Raw genomic sequence first — 27,226 nt, 5'->3', positions numbered from 1 at the left:
GAAAGTCAATAATGACATGAGGTCGTTTGATTTGGCAATTAAGAAAGCAGTTTCAGTGGAGTAATGAGATCACAAGCCAAAGTGCAGAGAGTAAGGGGAAACAAAAGAGATTCCAAAAGACAAGGCAGCATTTTCAAAAAATTGACTGAAAAGGGAAGATACATAGGATGATAACTTGAGGAGATGGAAAGATCTAATATGGGGGAATGGGCAGGTTTGTTGACTACAGGCAAGGAACTAAGAGATAGGAGACACTGAAGAATGGAGGAATATTGATGCGGCCAATGATTTGGAAGATAGGATAGGGTAGAATCAAGGGTAAACACAGAGGAGCTGAGGTTGGCCTTGATGAGGTGGATCAACCTTTTCATCAGAGACTGGAGTAAAGGAAACGTGGGAACGATGTAAAGGAATTTAGAGAGAACAATACGGGGAGGAAAGGACTTCACTGACTCTCAAGGAGATAAGAGTAGGTTTAAAAGAGCCTCTTAATTGTGTGTGTGTGTGTGTGTGTGTGTGTGTGTGTGTGTGTTGGGGGAATTAAGCAGAGAGGAATGAAAGGACTGTCTTATCTGGATGAGTTCTTAGTTGAGATGAGAAAACATAAATTTGTAGTAGACCCAATCAGCATGGTTGTATCAGTTCCTCCAGTTCCATTCAGCAAGCTGTACATGATTAAAAGTGGAGAGAGTGAACAGTGGTTTGGCAAGGCTTAAATAGTAAGAGGATAAGAAAGGAAGGGATTTGAGAGTAAAGGATGGTGTAGAATTGAACTGACTAACTAAAAGTCGAGAAGGGAAATAAGAAACTACAGCTAAATCTTAAGTGATGACCTAAGAAAGTACTGAAAAATTAAAGGGTTGAAAGTCATGGTAAGGATAAGGAACAGGTTTAAGAAGAATAAATCCCAGAGAGAAATGAAATGATTCAAGATGACGAACAAATAACAAAATTTTGGAGTTCTTAATCATGTAAGCAGAGCATATGTAAGTGACAGAAAGGCCAAGGGTGTTAAAAGATCCCTGTGTGTACCTGAGGTAGAAGGAGTTAAGTCATGAAAACTGAATAAGATTAAAGAACTGAGAAAATAGGGTATCTGAGGGAGCATCAACATGTATGTTGAAGTCTCCCAGCAACAGAGCGGGATTTGGGGTGGAGAGACTTGGATATGATCAACAGATTTTTCTTGTGTTCTTATTAAACTGAATTTTAAAATTAAATCAATTTTAATTAACTAATTTTAAAATTAAGTTGAATTTCAAAATTACCTATAAAAATAAACTAGAACATTACGTGCTTAGGCAATTCACAACTTCTCTAAGCCTCAAATTGTCCTCTATAAAATGAAGCAATTGCGCTAGATGAGCTTAAATGTAGCTAGCAGCTACAAAATTCTCTAACTTGATCTCTGTGACAGGCAGAACATAGTTATGTATGTTGTGGCTCAAAGGCATATTCTGAAGTAGCACTGTTGGCACATTATTTCAGACAAGGATATGTGCTAGCTATTTCAGCCTATAATGACTTCCAGATTTAGGTAAACACAAATATCACTGGTATTATAACTTCAGTCTGCAGAAAGTTAGCTCAGAGGGGGTCCCAAGTGGATTAGTTTGTCTGCGGCTAAGTGAAACAACCTTTTTTAGAGTCTCACATTCTGTCAGGGGAGAAACTTATAATTGGATCGAACAAAAGACTCACTGCTTAGGCACAGGTATGAGAAAATAGTTTCCACCTAGCATAAACTGTATTACTAAATAATGCTGGTACAAACTAACATTTACAAAATCAATGTAAGTACTAGGTAAAACATGGGTTTGAAATGTACCGGCTTCCCAAAGTTCCTCAATCATTCACAGAATCCCAGACCCTAGAAGCTATGTAGTTCAAAACAAGAATCTCTAATGTAATTCTTGCGTGAAAATCCCCTATTGAGGGAAAACCTATGACCTCAAAAGGCAGCCAATTCCACTTTGAGGTAACTAATGATTAGCAACTTTCTCCTTGTAACAAAACTGAGCTTATTTCTACAACTTCTACCCACTGCTCCTAGTTTTTACCCTCTAGAGCCAAGTAAGACAAACTCTTTTTCATGGTACAAATTTTCAAATACCTAAATTCAGTTGTCACATTCCTAAGTCTTTTCTTTTTCCATCTAAACATCACCAATTTCTCCAGTTTATCTTCGTATGTTAGAATTACTGATGTTTGTCCTTAGTTCTCCATCAAGAAGGTGATGTCTTGACTTGCAAAAGAATTGGATTTAAGTGACACAGGGATGTGCAAAGTCATCAGCCTCACTCTCTCCTCCAGAGTTATCAAGGTCCAGGGGCAAGATATATGGGTCAGGATGACTAGAGATGGCCCCAGATGCAGTGGGAGAACTTGGCCTTTTTAAGCTAAGGTCTTTCCCAGGTCCCAGTCTGAGGCAACATCCATTCAGCAGTTAAAAATTAGGTTAACAATTGAGTTTCCCATGAGATCCTTCAATATCCTCCTTACCTTTTATTGAACAAACTCCTTTGCTTATCAATATCCTTCTCAGAATTTAACATTTTGTCAAATGATTTGTATTACATATATCTGCATCATTTGGTAGCATGCAGTCTACCAATCAAGTAAGCCAAATATGTCAAAGAAGAAAATGAGGTTAGTTTGACAGTACCTGTTCTCAACGAAACCATGCTGGTTCTTGGTAATCACGGCTTCCCTTGAGAGGCATTAACTAACCACAGTCAGCCTCATGGCTTGCAGAGTCAATTCTCTTTTTCTTTTTGAAAACTGAGATATTTACTCTTTCCCAAACCAATAGTACCTATCTACTTCTCCAGGGTCTTTCAAAGATCACTGACCATAGCTCACCAATCACAACAGAGGGTTCTTTCAATACCCTAGAATAGCAATCATCTGAATCTGGTTATATGAAGTCCTTCTTACTATTTCCCTACTTATCTTAGATATCAACACTCTATTCACCATTTTTCCTCTGCATTTTCAAGTTCAATGATCATTTCCCTCGACAGAGAAAACCATATCAAGATAAGGGAGAGGCTCCAAAATCTCATGGTTACCACCATCCTAATCGTCCAAGTTTCTTTTCCCCTTCTTTGATCTCCTTTTCTACGGTATAATTTTTTTAAAAAATGTTACCCTTAACAACTTAGTTTTCCTCATCAACCCAAACTCATTCCAAGTTTTAGCATTCCTGGCATCTTTCTTACAGGTTCATGCTATATTTTGGTATTTACCTCCCTCTCTGCCCACTGCCCCCTGTTTATTTTTAACTTTGCCTTTGCATCCATCTTCAGGACATCTTTTTTTTTAAATGTATCAAGGAGTTTCCTGTGCTTTTAAATCAGTCTCTAAAGACTACTTATCTTTTTCTCATTATCCAATTATTTCTGTCTTCAGAACATCATTCTTAAGAGCTTCTCATTCCTCCTAAATCGATGGTGCCACATATAATTTTAGTCCACAGGACTTGTGCTTTGCCTCTGAAACCTTTCAAATCTGCTCTCCCAAAATATAGTGTATGTATCAAAACAGACAACTCTCCTCTCTTCTCTTAAAAATTCTAGAATAGAGTGAATTTCTCTCCAAGGTTCTCAAAATTTCCACATCAACAAACTCTTCCTTATTGTCTGACTATGACGATGAAGCAAAGTTATAGACTGGGACCAGCTGGGATCCATTCTCCTTATCTTTAAGGCATTGAGGTCTACAGAGGAGGAGTTAATTTTATATTCAGCTGGAATAGGAGCTCCGGTTTTCCTATTCCAAATCCAGCCATTTTTTACTATACTACAATGTCTCTCCAATTCCTGACACCTCCCTTTTGGTTACAGGTAGATACTTTCTTTTTCCCATCTTTCTACCCACTTACAATCCAAAGAGGATCCAAGAAAAATCTAATAAAGTCTTAACTCATTTTCTAAGTCCTATTACTCTTGTTTCCAAAGTTAATGCTCAATATTTTGACAACTCTGGCTAAACAAAGAGAATTCCATATTTGAACTGGCTTCCTGGAATGGGAAACACAGAGCCAAATCATCACCCCATCCCTAGAAACAAAATTATCAGCTCAAGGCCTTTGAAGACTAGGCATCCATTGGAACGAACCCAACCATTTTGACAAGCACTGCTGCCAGTTGAAGCTGATGCTCTAATAAAGTTCTGGGGCAAACCAGTCCTTGCACAAGTCCTTAGTCAGAACCACATTGACTTTGAGAATGCAGGAAGTCAAATAAACATCCAGTAGGCTCAATGGGTCTGGCTTTGTGTTCATCAAAACCACTACCTTCACTAAAATAAAACGTACTAGGTAGCCTTCTTTCATCACTGTATTAAGCTAGAACTCTCTGACATTTTCTATCACAGAAAAACTGTTCTCTCTCATAGAATAAACTAATTTTCTTAGCCAATGACTGGCATTGGAAGAAATACTGCAAGAAAAAAGGTTCCTTTTTTGTAGAGAATGAGACAAATGGATTTATAATTTTATACTCATCATAAAGATGCTTTAAAAGCAAGTCAGGAAAGTTTTCCCTTAATTTACAACTGATAGTGAAAACGTATGCCTAAATGAATTCGTTTCAGTAACCTCTTTATCATACGTTGGAGGGAGATTTCACTTTCTGAGCTCAACCTGATGAGTTTACAGGACAGTAAGCTTTTGCTCTAACTTGATCACATTTCCTTAAAGATCTTATGGCAGCAACAATAAATAATAATAATAGCTAATATTCATTTAGTATTCTAAAGTCCGCAAAGAGCCACATATACAATTTTGTATGGTCATTCTAACAACCCAATGAGGCAAATGGTAGTATTTTATAGATGAAGCTGAAAGAGATTAAGTCCCTTGCCCATTGTCATACACAGAGTAAATGCCTTTATGAGGCAGGATTTGAACAGAGTTCAAGTCCAGCCCTCTATATACTACGCCACCTAGTGACATAACCATTGGTACCTTAAAAGGATTAAAGACCTAACTGTCTTTCATTGACTGGTACTGCCCCCAGTAAACCAGTAAACTAGCTGGTTCCCACTACTGTGGGATAAATCATTTTAGGAGCCACCCTTTCAATTGACTTACAATAAGGAAGTAACTTAGCCTTTTTCTTTCAGATTTTCTTCCTGAAAGATCCTGAGAGTGTGTGTGGGGAGGTGGGAAGGACACAGCTGTACAGGAGAGACACTGAAGGAAAAGCAGAAAAGTCATTCCTAGACTGCATCATTCCTGAACTCCTGTTGCCTTTTAAAAGAAGGAGCCTTCTCTGGACAGTCATCCTAAAACCTAGCTGTCCATCTAGAGAAAGGGAATTTTTTTTTTTTTAATGTTTAACAATCACTGCCATACAATTGAGATTTTATCCCCCCCCACACCTACCCCCCCACTACCCCCCTCCCTCCCCACGACTGCATACAATTCTATATAGGTTCTACATATACTTTCCTATTGAGTACATTTTCACTCTAGTCATGCTATGTAGTCGGACTAAAATAAATGGAAGAAATCATATAACAAATCAAAACATGATACACAAAAACATACACATACACAAACATGATTTGCTACATTCTGCAAATGACTTCCATATTTCTTTCTCTGAGTGTGGAAGGCATTTTGCCTTAGAGAACCACCATTGGGATTTTTTTTTTTACGAAGTTCTTGCGTTATTACGAAATTCCAAGTCTACCAGAAAAAACTCTCGCATACTGTGGTCGTTGCTGTGCATAAAGTTCTCCTGGTTCTGCTCCTTTCACTCAGCATCAGGTCATATAAGTCCTTCCATGCCTCTCTGAAGTCTTCTTGTTCATCATTTCTTATGGCACAATAGTACTCCATTACATTCATATACCATAATTTATTTAGCCATTCCCCAATTGATGGACATCCCCTTGACTTCCAGGTTTTGGCAACTACATAGAGTGCTGCTATAAATATTTTTGTACATGTGGGACCCTTTCCCATTTTTATGATCTCTTGGGGATACAGTCCTAGTAGTGATATTGCTGGGTCAAAGGGTATGCACATTTTTGTAGCCCTTTGGGCATAGTTCCAAATTGCTCTCCAGAATGGTTGGATGAGCTCGCAGCTCCACCAACAATGAATTAGTGTTCCAACTCTCCCACATCCTCTCCAGCATTTATCATTTTCTTGTTCTGTCATGTTTGCCAATCTTATAGGTGTGATATGGTACCTCAGAGTTGTTTTGATTTGCATCTCTCTAATTAATAGTGATTTAGAGCATGAGAAAGGGAATTTCTTACACAGCTGGAGCCTCAGGAGGTGGTTTGAGTAATCCCAAGTCTGAGACTTGGGAAAACTAGCTTTATCACAAAAAAGGCAATTTCCTGCACAAAGAAGATCCACATGCTTTTAGGAGCAGTAGTGAGGGATTAAAAGCCATAACAGGGCACAGAAATGAACCAAAACTTGGAATCCAATCAATACAATTAAATATTCAGACAGTGTCAGCCTGATGAGAAGGGGGCTGCCTAATCAAAAGCCCCCAATGTATTTTCTTTCTAGGAATCTTCAGACCCTAAGACAGTCTTTCTAGGGTGACAGATTCAGCATCACACATTAGGATATTTACAGGCTGACATCACCAAAACTCATTTCCCTTTTGAGGACAGTCCAAACCAAAGGATGACACTAAATTTGGGTGAGGGAGATTATGCAGGACCCTATGACTACAAGGGACTTACTGGAATTTGGAGGGAGTGTGTAGGTCACCTCACTATCAAACCCAATTTCACTCCCTTCTAAGGGAAACCCAAACCACAGATGTCAGGGAATTGAAGGACTTTAGGCCCTTATAAAGAAGTAACCTCCCCACCCCCAAAGGGAAGGAAACTTGCACTAATTACTAACAGGGTAAGTCTTCTATTTTGTTTTTTGCTTCTGTGAGTTCTTTTTCATCTTCAGAATTTTTATGTGAGGAGGGGAAAAAAATGGACTGTTCTATACCCAAAAAATGCATCTGTTACCATGAGAAACTTCCCATGCCACCCCAAATGACATTTCTAGAATGCCTGCCACATGACCCCCTCAGCTCTTCTCTATCCAATTATCTTTCAAGGCACCTCCTTCCTAAAGAATTATTTCACTACTCTAGTTTATATTCATTTCTCTTCTTTCTTTGAATTTCTTTAGTATTTATTGTCTGTTCTACACAATTGAGCGCTTGGTATATATTGTCTTGTATTGTTCCCCAATTACTTCAGGTATGTAAGTCTTGTCTTTCAACCATGCTTGTAAGCTCCTTTAGAATGGTCTTATGCAGGCATACCCAGTCTTTCTGTGTTTTTGATGTTTCACGTAGCACAATATTATGTGAAACATTAGAAGGTTTATAGTCTTAGTTCCAGAAAAAATATGTTGGAAACAAAATGAGATAAGGGGAAGAATCCAAGCAATGAAGCTAGAGTCAGAAGGGACCTTAGAGTTCCTTTAGTCCAGCCCCATATTTTACAGACAAGGAAACTGGGGCTCCAGGAGGTTGTAATTTGTCCAAAGTCACACAGATGCAAATGCTATGGAACCGGGGGAAGATATTAAATATGACAGAAGATAACACAGATATCTGGAAAGACATTAGAGAAATTATAATGTAGTAACATTATCATAAAATTGATGAGGATGGTGTTACATAGACTATGCCCATACATCTTTCCTGTCTCCTACCAATGCCTATCCTAGTGCTGGTGCTTAATAAATATTCATCAGTTAGTTAATTAAAGGTCAACTAACTAATTAAAGGTCAGTTAGTCGATTAAAGGATTAAATTGAAAAACTTATATTCTTCAACATAAATTAATTTCCCTCTACTACCTATAAATATCAAAACAAACACCCAAATAGCTTTGAACATACTTGGAAGCATTTGATGTTCAGCCAAGATCAGAGACATTACTTCACGATTCCCTGGCAGGTATCAGGACAAATAATTTCTCCTGGAGCTCAAATTAATGGAATGAAATAACAATTTCAAAGGACATAAAATTTAAAACTCCAAAAAGCATATCAAATCTCCCATCTTAATCTAGGAGCTCATTTTGCACAAAAGGAACTTGAAAGCACTCCTAACAAAAATTCCAGCATCAGTCACTGCTGTACTGACTACATTCGAAAAGTTTACTTCCTAGACACAACAATGAAAAAAACTGCTAGATATAAAAAGGTGACTGAAAGTTTGGGAGAGAATAAAGAAAAACTTGTGATACACTCCTACCTCACCATTGACTCTTCTAATCTCTTATGCAATGCTCCCTCGGGCTCACTTCTCCAACTCTATTAACTATGACTTCCCCCAAGCTCTAGGGGTTACCTTGTGGGTTGCTATTTCCCTAGTACTAGCTCACAAGCCCCCATCAGTGTGCTTCCCTTTAATCAATCTGTAGACTCAGTTCTTTAGCAAAGACTTTTATTCAAATGATATAGCAAGGATAGTAGTCACAAAGCAAGGACAATAGTTAAAGTATATCCCTAGACAAGAGAGGTACATTCTTTCACAAACATACCCAGAATCCAGGGATGGTTGAGAAAGAGTGGGCATGAACACCAAATTTAGCAGTAGTGAGAACCACTTGTGGAGAACACATAGCCATGGCAACCCACAACTCTAGAACTGTAGGTCCTCACTGCCCTCTCTCTTTCCAGAGATTTCTCTCAAAGTTCACTGAGTCATTCCAATATTCATCTGACTTGGCTCTTTTGCAAGGCAGTTATCTTCATTGGCTCACCAGGGCTGCCCTTCCTAGGGTGTGTGTTTTAACTGGAAGGGCCAAGTTATTGCTGGACTGGGTTGAACAAGTCCCTTGGTAGCTGTTCTGGCTCATCAGGCTCCACTGTTCCTTAATTGAACCAGGAAGGATGTGTAATCACTGTGCTCCTCTCAGAGCACATCTTTACTAGATGTGTAGATTCTCTGGTCTCCTAAGCTAATTCTTCAGTGGTCCACTGTAGCCCTTTTTCTACCTTCAGTCATCACTGGCTGGGCTGAAGGATAATGCATTCTCCTCCTCAAAGCTCTTTTAGCTGGAACAATGACCCTTAGCTTAGGATCAGTAATTTTACCCTCTGACTCCCTAGAGCTCTGGACAGGAAATCAGAGGCTAGCTTCTTTATTTGACAAATTCTTTCTTTTTCACTCAAAAGTCCCTTCCCTCTTCAAGCCACTCCATGTTGCTTTAGGTTGGTTAGTTTCAGTTCAGTCATTTTCACCTCCCATTTTCCTTTGGGACTTCTAGGCAGAAAAATGGCTAGGAGAAAATGTGTGAATGTAGTCCCTGCTTAGAAGTACATTCATAGTCTTGCTGGCCTCTTCATGTGCAATTAAGGTTATTCACACCTCACATCTTTTTACTAGGGTAGAGAATATCAATTTTGTGCCGTAAGGCTTTCCCCTTTACTTTTCAATGTTTCCATCTTTATCCCACAGCAGACTTTCCAGAATTTGCTGAATCTCACTGGGGCACTCCCATTGTACTTAGTTCTGCCTCCTACATGAAGCCTTTCCAAATCCACCCTTCCAAAAAAAACAAAAACAAAACACAAAAACTCTACCACTTTGTATTCATTTTACATAGTGCTGTACAGTCTCATATGCTTACGGGGTATTTTCACTGACATAATGCAATCTCAGTGACAATTCCATTTCTGTCTTTGTATCCTAGGACAAAGAACAAACTATAGCTGGAGCTTAATAAATGCTTTCTGAGGACCACTTGCCAGTCCTGCCTAATGAGGAGACCTTTATACCTTAGGGACAGATGTTATATTCTTCTGATTCTCACTTGAAAAAGTAAAATCCATAGGTCAAAGAGACAGCACACGTATGCACAAAACAAGAAACAACCAACTCTCAAAGTATGAGGTCATTTTAGATCAACACCAAAATGATCAATTAAAAATAAAAACCTGGTCTTCCACTTCTTTGTCCAGCTACTCTGTAAGATTTCCTAGTTAACTCACCCCTAGCAAAGTGAAAGAAGCTTTCTTGCTATGGCCATTCTAAGTTACTGTTCAGAACTGTAACTCCTACAAGGTGACCTTATAAACAACGGGGCAAATTGCTCACCCATTGGGAAATGAGGAGGAGACAACAGACTTCGATAATTACAATCGCTTGCATATGAATTTCATGCTAAGGGAGTTCAACGTCATGGTAGAAGCCTGAGAAAAGCATGCATATGTTATAGTTCTCTATTAAATCTATAGAAAACTTTCCACAAAAGACTCCCTGACCAATACTATTAATGAGTGTTTCCCATGCTTTCTAGATGCTGTTAGGGGCATCTAGGTGGTGCAGTGCAGGAATCAGGAGGACCCGAGTTCAAATCTCACCTCAGACACTTGACACTCCCTAGCTATGTGACCCTGGGCAAGTCACTTTTCCCTAATTGCCTCATCCTGGGTCATCTTCATTCATCCTAATGAATATCTGGTCTCTGGATTCAGATGGCTCTGGAGGATAAGTGAGGCTGGTGACCTGCACAGCCCTCCCTCACTCAAAACAAAGTCAAGTACAAGTCATGTCATTATTTCTCTGATGGCATGGTCTTCTTTGGCAATGAAGGATGAACACACACAGATGCTGTTAATTTGGAGACCAACAAGTATACTCAATGTCTCCCCTCTTCTGCTATGCCCTACCCCCAACTCTCTGTTTACATACACATACACACACACACACACGCACCACACACACACACACAAAACCTTAACTTCTTTTCCAGACAGAGGACGTTGGTTTCAACAAATCTCCATCTCTTACTTTGAATGACACCCCATTTTCAATACATCAGATTATGAGTTCCCCAATCCAGATCTGTCACACTACTGCTTCTCTGACAGGCAAATATCACCATATTACAAATTAGGGTACTGAAGGGGTTAAAACTTCCAAGAACCAACAAATAAGTAAAAACACATGTGGGCATGACTTCTAAAAACATATATATGGGAAACTGAGTGTAGATGGACTTGTTAAATTATTGGTAGTGTGGCAGCTTTTATATACAAGTTGGAACATGTCTATAAAATATTTGATATGGGGAAATGGTGTTAGATAATGTCAGATCATATAGTCATGCTCTTTAAATTTAACAGTTTTAGAGGGTTAGTAGAAATATCTAATCCACCCCACCCCCACCCCAATTGTGAACTCTCACCAACTACCTTAGTTTTCTTAGAATTGATTTCTTATTTGTCTCTATAATGTTAAGAGGCAACAGGACACAGTGAATATTGGCAGTAAGGTCTACATTCAAGTACTTTTTCTAACATACTGGTTTGGAGACCCTGGGCAAATCATAACCTACCACTGCTTCTGGCAACTCTCTATGCCTAATTACAGGCTAGTCCCCCATGGTGTGTAACAGGGAGAAAATGTGCACACTGGATACTTCTCTCAAAATATTTATATGGATCCAGGATCTTTTCAGTTTGGATAGTACAAAATGCAGTCCATCCATGTTCACTCATCCTTTGCAACTCTGGTCCATGTCTTTCCCATAAATGCAGCATAGGTGGTCTACCCATCATGTTAGAAGTCTTCTTCACTTTCTCCCAATATGTTATGGATACCATTAGAGCTATCCACCTGTCATGCTTCTCCCTTGCTATGTTCTTCTTCTATCATATGTTTCCATGTCCTTCATTCCTGCTATTTTTTGAAATTCTTCATTTCTCATATGCTGTACCCTGCTTATATCCACTACGTGACCCCCCCAACCACCCTTTTCGTGACAGTTCTTTTCAATTATTTTCCCTGATTTGGAGACTGTTCACCAGTGCCTCATAGACATACAATAACATGAGTAGAATACAGGTATTATAAAGATTTACTGTGGTTACTGGGAAAGGTTTGGGTTCATTAAAAAGAATCTTGCAATTTCCTGAAGGTAATCTATCCAACTTGCCTCCTATTTAATTATAAACCAAACTCACTGTCCATTTGGGTTTTCTGTCTCATGTATACATACTGTATAGTTAAACATCCACCTGAATGTTAAAATCTGGACAGTATTCTTCATCTACTTGGTTTTTGTCCTGTGGGCGATCAGAATAAATGCCTTTCAGCATTTATGGAGATCTTGAATAATTTGATACCACTCTTTTTCCTTGAACTGTGAGCTAGATTTCCAATGCCAAACACCCTCAACAAGCATACACCTCCTTATTTTATAGCTGGCCTGATATTTATTATCAAAGAGGTCATTAGATTATCTTTCAAGGAACGTGAGTGATTTTAATATACAGTGGCTAAACATCTTGTTAGAATGGAACCGTTACTCTGCTGAAACAATTATGTATATATACACATATATATGCACATATACACAAGTACACACATTTATACACATACATATATATTTACATGTGTACACATATACACATGTATGTACATATAAGCAAGTAGAGTAGTGGTGCATATTAAATCTCAATGTAGTAGAGTCGTATCCCATATTAAATAGTAGACTAGTATTCCATATTAAATCTCAATGCACATATAGATGAGTCTCATAAAAATTTTCTACAAATGAAAAAATAGGCATAGATAGCAGTGGTTGGTTTTCTCTTGGTTGCCCTTTACCCCATATTTAGAAGACCTGAGATTATTTTTTTCCTTGTCTTCCACATCTTTCACCTTATGAAAGACATCTAATCAAGCTGCTTTTTGTATCTTTGTTCTCTTTAATGCTATTTCTACCACTTCTACAAACATATCCAGGCCTGTGATTTTAGAGCCTAAGTGTGATGGTTGTACTTTCCTTAACTGTGAACTTTGCAGATCTTTTCCATTCTTCTTTCACTGATATCGCCATCCATTTTCATCCTTAAAGAATCTTCCACTTTGCTTTGGTTGGGTCTCTTGCCAAACTTGCTTTAAAATGTTTCACCTTCCATTAGTTCTTTCTGATTCATAAGGCAATAGTACTCACAATTTTTCGTTATCTTTATTGTAAGATTTTGCTAAGAATTTTATATTTTAAATCAGTGTTGCCTTTGCTCAATATTTTTCAATCAACAAGCAATTATTAAGTGCCTGCTGTACCAGGCCCTGGAGGGACCAATATAAAGAATTAATTCACAGCTCTAACTCTAAATAAGCTTACATTCTAATGGTAGACAAAACAAATATATATGAGCGCATTAAGAATAAAGATAAAAAGAAGAAATACAAAGTAGCTGAGGAGGGTGGACGCTGGCAGTTTGAGATGGGGTAATAAGGGAAAGTTTTATGTAGAAGATGGTGCTTCAGCTGTGTCATGAAAGAAGAGAAATATTCTATGAGTATAGATGAGGAGGGAATGTATTCCAGGCATGAGCATGAGGACAGCATGTGGCATGAGGACAGCATGTACAAGGTATGGAAATGGGAGATTTGTGTAAGAACAGAGAAAAAGGCAGTCTGACTGAATCACAGAGTTGCAATATCACATTTCAGGAATTTATACAAGAGGAAATAAGGCGTAAAACTCAGGCAGTGGCTATGAGTAAAGAAAAGGAACTGTGAGAAACAGGAAGCATAAAAGGCAACATTAGGAAACTGATTGTATATTTGGGGTGAAGAACCCTAAGAAGCCAAGGTTAACACCTTTGGGATTTGATAAAACTTACAGAAAAAAAAGCACCTCATGATATCTTTGATAATGTAGGTCAGGAAGACAAGTGGGATTGGTAAGAAGCAGTATGAGTGGGGGGGTGGCTCAAAGAAGGCAAGCAATATGGCAGAAATCAGCTTTGGAATCAGAGGGCCTGGGCTGAGGTCCTAGTTCTACTCTGTGTGCAACCTTGGACAAGTCATTTCAGTCTTCTAAGCCCAATTTTCCTTATCTATAAAATGAAAGAATTGGTTAGAAATTGTTTTTACATGTAACTGAGAAAATTTTTCTTCAAAATAAATATATAATTTTTTTTTAAAAAAAAGAACTGAACTGGCTATGAAGTCACCTTTGTGGGTGCCATGAACCTCTTTCGCAGGCTGGGAAAGCTTACATACTCCTTTCTAGAATATTTTTAAATACATAAAAGTCCATCAGATTACAAAGGAAACTAACTATACTGTAATAATTCTCAACATAGTTTTTAAATAAATTCACAGCCCTCAGGTAAGCATCTCTGAAGTAGTAGAGAGTTAAGGTCCCTCTAGCAATGGAATCTAATGATTCCTACAAGAGGTTATAATAAATAGCAGAGAAGATTTAGGGGCTTACTCACATAGACACATATTGGCTGTCAAAAGGGAAAACATTTCTTCAAATTTAGCCTGATAGAGCTTGGAAGTTTCAGAGAATATTGCGTTTCAAGGCACTTAATAAATTTTAAATTCTATGTTAAAAAACCCAAAAATTTATAGCAGTCATTATGCTATTTAAACTTAACTACATACCGACCACAATAATGGCTAGTAACCATTCATTATAAATTCCACCCCTGACTATCATGCTGAAGACTACATTTGTAGGATTGTGTTGGAAGTACTGGCTCCCATCCCCCAAGAAACCTTAACATCAATATAAATCATAGATTCTGGCAAAAAGATTATAAAAATCATGTTTCACATCTCTATAAGTTAATATCCTCATATCACCTTTTTTAGCATAGAAAGCTTTTAGAAGTAAAACCTAATGAAAAATTACAATTCAAAAGTCTTTGATTTTTTTCAGTATTATTCACTTCAAGCAGGAAAATATAAACAAATGGAAAAAACACTCAACTTTACAAAGTAGGAAAATGAGAATATACATCTCATACGTGTATATCCAACTGCTTATAGATAATCATTTCAAACTCGATTTGTCCAAAACTGAACTTATGAATTCACTGATAATTTATAAATTCACTGATAACTTATGAATTCACTGATTTTAGCAATGGTAGGGACTTGAAAGATGGAATTCATCTATCTCACATTACAGATGGGGCCCAAAGAGGTTCTTTCTCTGTTTGCAGAATTGTGTCCCCTGATCAATATCACTGTTATCTCAATCTCAGAGGAGCATAGAATATATTTAACTTTTCTTTTCACTTTGCCTATAACCATTCTCTCTTTAAATACTCTCAAATTTCCCACTTACATATACCCCAGAAACACAGAACTTCAGAGGTGAGATATATATAGGCCAATTCATACATAAAGAAATCCCCATACTCAACAAGTGTCAACCATTTTTTGCTTGAAAACCTCCAGTAAGGGAAAATCTACCATCTCTTGAGGCATCCTATTCTATTTGAGGACAATTCAATGTTTTGCAAAGTTTTTCCTCACAACAAGACTAAATTAATTCATTTTTAACTTCCAACCCACCATACCTGGAGATTATTTATCATATTGCTACCTCACTCTTCTCTTCTCCAGGCTAAACATCTCAGTCACTTTAACCAATTATCAAATGGGATGGTTTGTGGCCTGTCACTATGTAATCAATCACCAAGAAGTCCCAGACTCTACAGTAAGTGATAAGCATCGTTCTGATTGTCCTCTAGAGACTCTCCAGTCAAGTCCAATGCAGAAATGAACATAATATTCCAGAGGTGTTCAGACTATATCTCTTCCACTTGGTCTACAACCAGTCTGTGCTCTAACTCAAACTATCATCATTTCACATCCAGATTATAGACATAGCTTCAATGTCCAGTTTTTCTTCCATAAAATCCATCCTATGTAGTACTAGCAGACCTACCCTTACATTTAAAAAATTACTTCTTTAGTCATGGTACTCCACTAACCATCCTAGGATTACTTGCTTCTACTACTCTGACTCTCTTAAAAGACCATGACTATCCTACCTATCCAACCTTTTCTCTACATCCTCAACATTTCCTGCCCACCCAGCTGCACTGATCTACTAAACTTTCCCGTTATACAAAACTGATTTAGGGTTAGGGTTAGGGTTGTTTTTTCATCAGCCATTTTGGGATATGTCCTCTCCCCATCCTCCAATCAGTGAGGTCTCCCATTTAACAAAGAAAAGTAGTTAAGCAAAACCAGTACAGATACATCTTCTAACATTTTATGTGACATTCATATTCATAGTACCCTAATTCAAGGAAAGAAGAGAAAGGCTTGTTCAATTTCACTTGATAAGACTGAATTGTTTCTTATTTAGTGTATTTTATATTTTTGTAGGGTAATCACATTTTTTTGTTAAAACTAGTAACATCTCAATTTGATTGAAACCCCACAAATTCTTATCTGCAATCATTTAGCCACTGTTCTGCTTAGCTGCCAATGTCTTATCTCTTTCTTCAACAATTGTAAGGAGGATACCGTTTCCTTGGGGAAGAGAGATCCAAAATGTTGGAGAGCCTAGTGGCAAAACTATTGCCACTGGCATCTTTTACAAGGACAACATCAAAAGAGCCAGGATGTTTCTCCCTGTCTGTGATCACATCAATTCAACCCAAATTAGCCCCACAGGTTACCAGTATCAAACTTGATAAAATCAGTGATCTTGCCAGCTTTTAAATCAATCTGAACTATATCATTCACTTTGATGAGAGGATCTGAGTAACGGATAGTACAGGCATCATATGTGACCAGATGGAGAATACCTTTTATAAGCACAAAGATTTTTCTAACTTTGCACAATTTATATTTGGCCTCCTCAGCTGTAATATGATGAACAGCAAAGCGCCCCTTTGTGTCATAAACCAGACGGAAATGTTCAACCGTCTTCTCAATGCTAATGACATCCATAAAGCCAGCAGGGTATATAATGTCAGTGAGGACCTTGCCATCAATCTTGATGAATTGCTGCATGCAGATCTTCTTTACTTCATCTCCAGTCAGGGCATACTTGGGTCTGTTTCTCAGGAAGATGATGAACAATAGACATTCCCTCAGCTTGTGGGGACCTGTGGATCGTCTTGGAGCAAAAACTCCTGTTAATGTATCCAGCATCCAATGCTTTGGAGATGCTACATGCTTCAGATGCTTCTTGGGACCACGAGCCATGGTTACCCTGCACCTGAGGTAAAGTGGGAAATTTGCTCGGCTGTAGGGTCAGAGGCTTTGTTGACTTATAAGCTGTGTGCATTTGGCCAAGTCACCTCATCCTTTTGGGGCTCAGCGTCTTTACCAGCAGCACAATCAGCCAGTCCCAAGGCCATGCAGCAAGAGATCCAAGTAACCTTTCTAGACTCTCCCCCATCACACTGTTAGTTGTTTTCCCCTTCCAAAAATTACTTTATAAGCATCTTGTAAGTAAGCATCTATATAATCAGCATTGTCCTTCCATGGGAGCACACAGAACTTAAACTGAGGGCAGAGACATCCACTTTAGCTTTTTTATTATTTCCTGTTCCAAGCAGGTATTTAATAAAAATCTCTTAAACTAAAATTAGTTCTATATTTTAACACACAGAAGGTATTTTTTATCCCCCGTTCCAAGCACACAGTAGGTATTTAATAAAAGTTTCTTAAACTAAAATTAGTTGTATAGTTTTAGCACACACTAATAATCTTTTTGCAAGTAACTAAGTCCATTGAAAGTAGGGCAGGTGTCTCATATTCCTTACCTCATCAAAATCCCCTAGCCTAGTGATACCCACAAATGACAAGAGCTTAATCCATGTCACCAGGTGCTCTGAAGAAAGTGATTTGTTAGCCTTAAATCCTACCTTCAAATTCTTGATGAGTGGGTAACTCCCTCCAAAGGAGCATCCTACAACCTGGCCACACCTTCTATGAATACTATGTATGGCTCAAGTATAAATTAAATATTACTTGTTTAAACAATCTATATTCCTCATACATACATATTTTCCCCCATGCTACTTTCTCCCCACCTCCCCATGTTGTAAAACAGCATCCCCATTGGCATATTGGCAGGAGAGGTTTTTCTCAACAGTTATATCCCTGTCAGAGCAGACAACAGGTTAAATTAAATGCTAGCCACTAATTAATAGAGACTTCCCAACCAAAAGCTGCTTAGTTCCCGTATAAATTCAACTTTTCTTCCATTCTAGCATAGAGTAGAGGGCTTTCAAAATGATTAAAGATCATTTTTACTGATGAGGAAACTGAGGTACAGAGAGGTCAAAAAATGTTTTATAAGGATGGCATTTGGCTAGTTGTTTCTACCAGACGAATAACCAGTTTGACAGAGTTCTTTGTGACTATGGCTCTCAGCAAGGTACATGGTACCTTCTAATTCCACCTCTGCCACTAATAAAATAACTTCCTCAAATTCATAGAACTAAATCCCTCTTGGCTTCAGTTTCTTCCTATGAAAAATAGGCAGTTAGTTGGACTGGACCTCCCAGGTCTAAAATTATAGGACTTCTCAACAAATGTCTCCTTTTGTCTGCATTATTTTATATTAACTTATTTTATTAAGTAGTATTTTCCCCAGAAAATAACTATAGCTATTTTTTGTTTAGTCATTTCAGTTGTTTCCAACTCTTCATGAATTCATTTGGGTTTGTTTGGGGTTTTTTGGCAAAGATACTGGAATGGTTTGCCATTTCCTCTCCGGCTTATTTTACATATGAGGAAACTGAGAGAAATGGGGTTACGCAACTTGCCTAGGCATAGAGCTAGTGTCTCCAGACCTGGCATTCTATCCACTGTGCCACCTAGCTGCCCTAACTGTATCTATCAGCAGACCCATACAAGAAGAGAAATAATTCTTAAGTTAACATCCATTTTCCAAAAATTTCTTAACCAAAATCCCTACTCAAGGCAACTCTGGGGTATACCCATTTTAAACTCCTCGTCTTTTCCCAACCCCCCAATCACCAAAATACTCTGCAACAAATCTAGGTATGATACTTTTTCTGCCTTTCATGATTTACTTTCTCTGACAAATGCCTGGGAATGTCAACAAACAGGCTTATAAAATTTATCATTGTCACTTTGAAAAGATCCAGATGAGGAAGAGTTTCACAAGTCTGGCAGGAAAAGGACATGAATATGATGCTAGGAAGCAGTATGGTACAGTGTAAAAAGAGGACTGGGTTTGGGAACAAAGGGCCTGGGGCAGAATTCTGGCTCTACCCCTCACTACGAGGGGGACTGGCTATGTCACAGCCTCTTTGGGTCTCCTTCTCCTCTGTATGGTAAAGGGTTTAGACCAGCAATCTGCAAGGTACCTTCCAACACAAGAGTTCCTGCTGCCCCTTGAAGGTCAATGGCATAAGTTACACTCACATATTACTCTAAAATAAGAACAATAAATAGATTGCTTTTGTTTTGAGTCATTGTTAAATATGTGGCCTGGTAAGGGACATATGAAGCTGATTCCCCACCCTTCCCAAAGTTACAAATTAAAATCAGGACAAAATTAACTAAAGAACTCATCTGCTACCAAAAAAAATTTCTAGTGTGACTCAACCGAAAATAAATAATATCTAACGTATAAACAGCAAGCTCTAAAATGTCAAATTTTAAATTAGTGTTTCTTGATTCAACAGATATTTCTTACAAAAGGCCTGTTATGCTTAAGGAACTTCCCAAAATGTGTCAGTGACCATATACTGCAAGGGTGCCTAATCCAAGCAAAGATATGCCTGATACTTCAATGCAAAAACTCCCCTTTGTCTGTATCACACTGGGGCATTCTTGTATCCACTCGCTTAGACAAGGCATTACAACATAATTCTAATGCAGATTCTGCTGTGTTTTCTGCACACAGAAATTCATGAAGATCAGAATGGCAAAATTTTAAACAATAATAATGATAATAACCCCATTGTCATCTCACGGTAAAATAGGGCAGACAAAAAAATTGTAAAAAAATCTTCAAACTTTCTTCTTTAGAAAACTGCTATTAGTTGTCGCTTCAGGAACAATATATGAAACAGGTGATCAATCCAAACTGCACTCCACAAAATGTATAAAATGTTCATTATGGCTCTGGAAGAATCATGTCAGGCAACTCAATCTTTATTTAATATTAACACCCTTCTCATGACACTAGAGTCCACTTGAATTCCTCAACCATAACTGATCTTTAATAGAAGGAATGCCATTCAAAACCACAAACATATATTTAAAATTTCATACGCTTAGAAGATGATTTTAGGAACACAGGTTGACATGTATGAGAGAAGGAATGAAATAATAAATAAAATTCTATATTAGGAGAATATTAGTTATTATTTTTGCTGCATAGACTCTGCATGCAAACAAAACAACATATTTTTAATTATGCTTTCTCTCCTGATCAGATCCTTCCATATACTTAGATGCCCTTGTAACATGTCTCTGTACCTCAAACCATCTGATAATTTGCCCACAAAAAAATAAAGAGCTTTTCTTCTGAATGATCCAGTGCTTTCATAAACTTCTCCCACCTAAATTTAAATAATATTCGCAGCTCTTAAGAAATCATAACACTGTTCTTTAATTCAGTACTAACATCACTTACTTACAGTTTTTAAAAGTGTAATAGAGCATCATTGCAAAGTCCTAATCTGAGACTTTTGCTGACTTATATAAAAAAAAATTGCATCTAGTTTATAGGACACACCAAAGAAACTCAGAATTAGGACATTTTGGTTCTTCTACACCAGTTATCAGATATAGGTTTGGGTTATATTCTGTTTTTAAGTTTCATTATGTATGTATGTATGCATATGTATACACACATAACATAGACTACCTATGCCACCCAACCCCAGACAGGATGTGAACATTCCCCCCTTCCTTTACAGTTCTCCAGTACTCCTAAAGGTCTACTATTTTGCTATAAGCTACAGCCCCCACTCATGGTATTGTCTCAGCTAACACCTGAATTAGCTTTTACAAAGAAATATTGACTTCAAAGGTATAACCACAAATATACAAGCTTACTTCCCAATATATGGGGATTCAATTCTCCTTCTATACTACCTCAGTCTCTGGGAAGGCAAATGGAGCTTAGGTTTATAGTTTAGCTCAGTTTCTATATAGCACAGCCCCACGTCCCAAGCCCCAAGACCCTTCTTAAGACTCAAATCCCAGGAATTCTGACTTCCCAGGGCTTCCCTGCTAGGCTGGCTAGCTGCACATCACCATGGTTGAAGCTCCCAAGTCCAGTGCAGACTGCTGCCTGTACCTAGAAACTGGGATGGACAAATGAAACACATCAGAAACAAACATGGTCGGGTCCATTTCTCAGAGCCACCCATAAAAAGATAGAGGGAAAGAACGTTACCTTGGCCCCTGCCTGGTTCAGTTCATGGCACTCAATCTGTGGGTGAACCGTGTATGATCTTCACTCTCTGAAAGAATTAGGAAAAAGTGCTACGGGGAAAGGGAGAGGGAGAGAGACAGAGAGAGAGAGAGAGAGAGAGAGAGAGACAGAGAGACAGAGAGACAGAGACAGAGACAGACAGAGAGACAAAGACAGAGAGAAGAGAGAGTGAGATTGTCCCAGTCTGGCAGTTGACACAGCCAGTTCCAGCTATGTGGTCCACTGATTCTTAATCATCTGGCAAGGGGGTACAGAGGAGCAGGATAACTTCCACGTTACTTGATTCTGGGCATGCTTAAAGCAATGTGTATGTATGTGTATATGTATACATAACATAGATATTATACATATTAGGCAGAGAGAGAATAAGATTATATCTATCAGCACGGACATTGATTTCTCCTAACAGAAATCAGACCACTGCTATAAAATATTTGAGAGTAGTCAGAGTTTTGTATTATAGAGTGGAAATTTACAGTTAAAATTTGATGACAAAACTAAAAATTTGCTTATTTTCCCTTCCCTTTTTAGGTATCTAATAAAATACTAAAAGCATAATTATTGTTAATTTAGCACATGTGCCACTCAAAGGAAAGGTCTATTTAAAACATTAGGTAATATCAGTAAAATAAAAAATAAAAAAAAAATGCAGTCTGAAGTCATCCCCTCCAACACTTACCACCTACTTAACATCTCTGGGCCTCAATTTTTTTCATCTACAAAAGGAATGAGATGGGCCAGATGGTCTCAGAACTACCTTTCAGTTCAAGATTTATGATTCGAAAAGCAATAAATTTACAAAGTCATGTAAGGAGAAAATTGGAAATCACTGGGGCAGGCCAGCAGTTTTTAATTTGGTTTGCTATTCAAATAACAATAAACAAATATACATCTTTTTAAAACAACTGTTGATAACTGCATTACTTTAATTAGCAATGCATACCGATGAAAGTAAAATTTTGAGTTTGATTTACTAGGATTTAAAATACTCAAATAAAGCCAATAGAAGGTTGCTTGAAGGTATGATGGGACTACGATGAGAAGTAGATAAATGAATTATTTGATGTGAAAAATGAAAATTTAAATAGAACTTGAGAATATAAGATTATGAAGGTTAAAGTAAAAACTAATCAACTGCTCTTCCCTATTATATGACTCCATAATATAATTATTAAGGATCATTCAATGACACAAATGGCAGGCAAAATGAAAACAAATGAATGGAATAATTTCAACATACATAACAGTTCAGTGAATATTACAAAGTCACAGAGCAGAAGGTCAGCTACGGTAACCTGATTTTAAGACAAGTTGGATTCTATATGACCAAATATACTAGTAGAAAATTATATTTCATAATGTAAGATGATTAAGAATACAACAAAGAAAATTCTAGTAGTATAAATTCTACTAAAGCCTGAGGTAGTTTTGGAATACTTTGTCCATTCTTCAGAAAAATCATGTACTGGCTACTAGAAAATTTTTGCCTGTGATCTTGAATTTTACTTTTTAAATCCCAGTGAATATCTTTAAAATTCGCTTTCTATTCCACTATGACATGGCACCATCTATATCACCAATTTCATGTGGATACGTTAATTTTGTACATTATCCGGTTGTCTTCATTTGATACACCTGTCCACTTTATCCAAAATGTAATAATTACCACAACTCATTAGTCACAAATCTTCAGGGCAAAAATAATTGAAAGCTCCCCACTAGACAGAGATTCGTTCCTTTTTAAAAACACATTTTTTAAAAATTAGAGGAAAGGAGACAGATTCATCCATGGAGCAAGCCTTTGCAGGTTCTAAGCAAATGGGCACTCTTAAAGAGCCAAGTAAATTGAAGGAAGGATAAGGAAATGGATTTGAAATGATCTGGTACAAGGGCTGATACAGAAAGTTATTTAACCACATTTAAATGTATTTTTTTATGGAATTTTTCATTAAGATGAGAGAGGTAAACATAATGTAATGAAGCAAAAATTTAAGACATACACTAAATCAAATAATGATAAAGGAGGGAAAAAACCCAAAGACAAAAATCAATAAACTGAATCACTGGGCCCAGGACTCCACAAAATGACAGACAAGAAATACCTAAGGCTTTCTTTATGGAAACTAGCAGAAGTAACAGGTAAATAAATTTGAACACTGACAGCTCTGAACAATTGGGGCAGCCTAAATCTGTAGTACTCTGTGCCTCAGGGTAGGAAGTCCAAAGTCTCCACAAATGGAATTTCCAGGGTTTGGAACCTAAGGATTGGACGACTAAGGATCCAGAGTGGGAAAGTCCAAGGACTCTGACTGGGAGGCCAAAGGCTCACAGTTCTCTGACATGAGATGTTCCAAATGGTCCCAAAGACCACAGTACTCTATTTCTAGTAAACAGAAAAGACAGTTCACTCACAAGGAAGAACCAAGATCACTGAAAACCACAGAGTCCTAACTAGATGGGAGTAAGAAGTAGATAGTTGTCTGGTCAGAATACCCAAGGAAGGGAGGGAATCAACAGCAACGACCTGAGATACTGAAGAGGGGCCTGAACCCCTTTGAATACTGATGCTCCAGAGGAAACCAGAAACCTGCCATGTCCTCTGAACACAGATATACAAGGGAGGGGTCCACCAGTGGAAGAAGCCTAGGAAGTCAAGTTCAATACCAAACAAGGTTTGACAGTATCATGAAAGAGTAAAGGAGGGAGTAAGGTGTATGCCTGGCACAAAGTCCCAAACTGGAAGTAAGGGTGGACATATAAGTAAAGAGAATAAAACACTACATGCTAGGTAGAAATATTATGGGAAAGACTTGCTGAATATTTTAATAAATTATGTTTATTTATTTATCATTATTTTTACTATATTTACTATTTATTAATAAAGTATATAGATTTTAATAAATTATCTGGTACAGGTAATATTCATGAAGTCTTCAAATTTGCAAATGACATTAAGCTCTTCCATGTACTGAAATGCTAAGCCAATGGGATAAACCAGGAAAAGATTTCTCCATTATGTGTTACAAAAGGGGGATGGGAATGAGGAGGGGTGGGGCAGGCAGCATGAAATGCAGATAAATATAATGTAATTCATCTATGGGGGAAAAATTCAAACTAAACTATTAAGATAATAAACTCTTGGCCATATTTTACGTCTGGATCTGACTGTCATCCACAGGGATGAACATGTTGTAAGGCTTGGAAGCGATAGATATCTTATGGAGGAGTAGCCAACCATTCCACAGTTAAGTTCAGGATAAAGGAAAGAGGATTTAGGAAGAGTCAAATAGGAAGGCAGTGTGGGAAAGTGGAAAGAATGCTAGATCTGGAATCAAAGCACGTCTATTTCAATGCTGGTTCCAACTAATCTTTTGACCTTGGATAAATCAGTTTTATTTGTTGGGCCTCAACAGTTTCTTCTGTAAAATGAGGGGGTTGGACTAGATCAGGGGTGTGGAATGTGTGTCCTCGAGGCCATATGTGGTCCTCTAGGTTCTCAAGTGTAGCCCTTTGATCCCCACTTGAGGACCTAGAGGGACACAGGTGGCCTTGAAGCCACAGATTCCCCACCCCTGGACTAGATAAATTCTGAGGTACATTCCAAATCTAAATCTATGATCCTCCATGCCCTAGATTTGGGGAGAAGGTATTTCAAAAGGTTCTAAGAGTTATAAATAATAATGCCTGCATCCAAGGAAAATTCAGTTTAGGCAGGGTGTAGACACTGAGAATGTATTTTTTTAAATTTTTTATATTTTTTTCAACTAAAAAGCATTTATTTTCTCTCCCTCTCACCCTTTCAACTAAAAAAACTTCATAAGAAATATATATATATAAAATCAAATTCAAATGCTATCCATGTTTTAATTTTAGACGTCAATTTATGCTTCATCTTGAATCCATCTCCACTCTAATGAAAGGTAGGTATTCACTATCAGTCCTCTGGACTGATAACTGGCCATTCCACTGATGAGAGTTTTAAATCTTTCAAAGTCTTTCACCTTTACAGTGTTATTGTTATTAAATAAATTGTTCTCCTGCTGAGTTCAGTTCACTCCATTCTGCATCAGTTTATACAAATCTTCCCAAGATTTTGCCAACCCCATCTCTTTCATTTTTTCTTACAGAACAACAGTACTCTTACATAAGATAATTTGCTCAGCCATTCCCCAAATAATGGGCTCCTTTACTTTCCATTCTTTGCCAATGAGGACAATTTCCCACAGTTATAACTACTCTGGGAGAGAGAAAGTCAAGACCCGAACAAGTCCATTCAATGACTATGCCTCTGCCACAGTCTAAAGTCTCAGGTACCTGTGTTAGAAGAAATATCTACCAGCATCAATATGGGCTGGTCTACTTCTTTCCTTCAGTTTTCTTATTCTGGCAAACTAGCTTTTTTGGGATGGCTTAAAAATAACTAGGGAATGTACCATCAAAGGGCAGCTATATGGTACCATGGACAGAGCGCTAGGCCTAGGGTCAAGAAGACCTGAATTCAAATCCAGTGATCCTAGGTAAGTCATTTAACCTCTGTCTGCCTCAGTTTCCTCATCTATAAAATGGAAGACTAAAATAGCACCAACCTCCCAGGGTGTTGTGAGAATCAAATGAGATAATAACTGTAAAGCACTTGAAAGGTACTTGTCACATACACAAATGTTAGTTGTTGTTATTATATAATTATCATTACCCCTGGCAACCTCCTTCGGCTCCCACTGAGCTAATCTGTCACGTTAAAAGGACTCTCCATATGCCACCAGAATGGCCCTTGTTACAGGATGTCATGCTGCCATTTCCAGCCATCTGATCTCCCCATCCTTCACATCTGCATCCCCAATTACCCACTTCAACCACAATGTGAGTTTTTACGGCATTCCATTCCAATCACATACTATTACCAATCATAGTGTGCTGGACCAAACTCAGGCCAGTCTGGTGCTTCAGGCTGAGATGTACTAAAAGAAGACACTCATGCCCTCTAACTTAGTAAGAAAAGGAGGTTTACTTAGTTATAGCAAGGATAGTTTAGTTACAAAAAGAAGACAATACTTAGGTATTATACCTATGTTATATATAGTTATATATAGGTTTATAATATACCTATATTTAGGTATACATACCTCTAGTCTCCATAAAACAATGTCAGGTCATCACAAGAAAACATGGAAACACACACAGTCATTGTCTACACACCAAATCTTAAGGACCCAAGATTTAAGTAAGTTAGCCTCTTTTACGCCCTTTAAGTGACTAAGAAGATGGATGAATCCTTAATCTTCTGAATCAGTCAAAATATCAACAGCAATTTTTAATACCCACAACAAAGAGAGGAGCCCATGAACAGAGATGTGGACCTATATGAGGAAATGAGACAATCATGTGAAACAATCTGGCAGGGCTGTGAGCAGGAGAGTCACAAAGTATGACCCCTAACCCCTAGAAGTTAAGTACCCTACTGAAAATCCCCAATCACTGTGCCCTGGTTTCTGTTCTGAGTTCAGAGGATAACTATATAGGATCACACAGACCAAAATTAGCTCAGAAAGAATGGAAAGATCCAATTAATAATAAAATTCCTAATACAAAGGAAAAAACAGCCATTAAAAGACCAAAAAAAAAAAAAAAGATGACTTGTCTAATGAAACCAATGTCAATTGTATAATGGCTGAATAAGTTGTGGCATACAGCCCTACCAAAAATTAGAATGAGCTGACACTAGAATGGAAAACTAAAGACAAGAAAAACTTTTTTAAGCTATAGGGGGAAATAAGGTCAAAGATGCACAGGCAAGAGATGGAGAGCTACTAGAATAGAATGTTATATCTGCAGTCACTGCATTTGGGTGCTTTGGCTCAACTGTTTTCGTCTGGCATAAAGGGAGAACTTGGAAAAAGAGAAAGATTAGTTCCAAAAAACAAAATGTGTCATTAAAACTTATTTTAAAAAAAACGAAGAAATATTGGCAATAAGAACTTGATATCAAAAAAATAATATAGAGAAAATAAGATATTTAAATGCTCTTAAAGAA

At 37.7% G+C, this 27,226-nt stretch overlaps 1 protein-coding gene and 1 pseudogene across 4 annotated transcripts in view; both read right to left on the bottom strand.

The window, feature by feature from the left end:
• Positions 1 to 27,226, bottom strand: part of BMPR1B (bone morphogenetic protein receptor type 1B) — a 480,264-nt gene that overhangs the window by 436,131 nt on the left and 16,907 nt on the right. The gene's annotated exons all lie outside the window — the stretch shown is intronic.
• Positions 5,967 to 27,226, bottom strand: part of LOC140514397 (small ribosomal subunit protein eS4, Y-like) — a 35,855-nt pseudogene continuing 14,595 nt past the window's right edge.

Source organism: Notamacropus eugenii, chromosome 7 (assembly GCF_028372415.1).
Source record: "Notamacropus eugenii isolate mMacEug1 chromosome 7, mMacEug1.pri_v2, whole genome shotgun sequence".
In the NCBI taxonomy this organism is placed as follows: Eukaryota; Metazoa; Chordata; class Mammalia; order Diprotodontia; family Macropodidae; genus Notamacropus; species Notamacropus eugenii.
The sequence above is the reverse complement of the archived record's forward strand: the minus strand, read 5'-3'. Positions and strand labels throughout refer to the sequence as shown.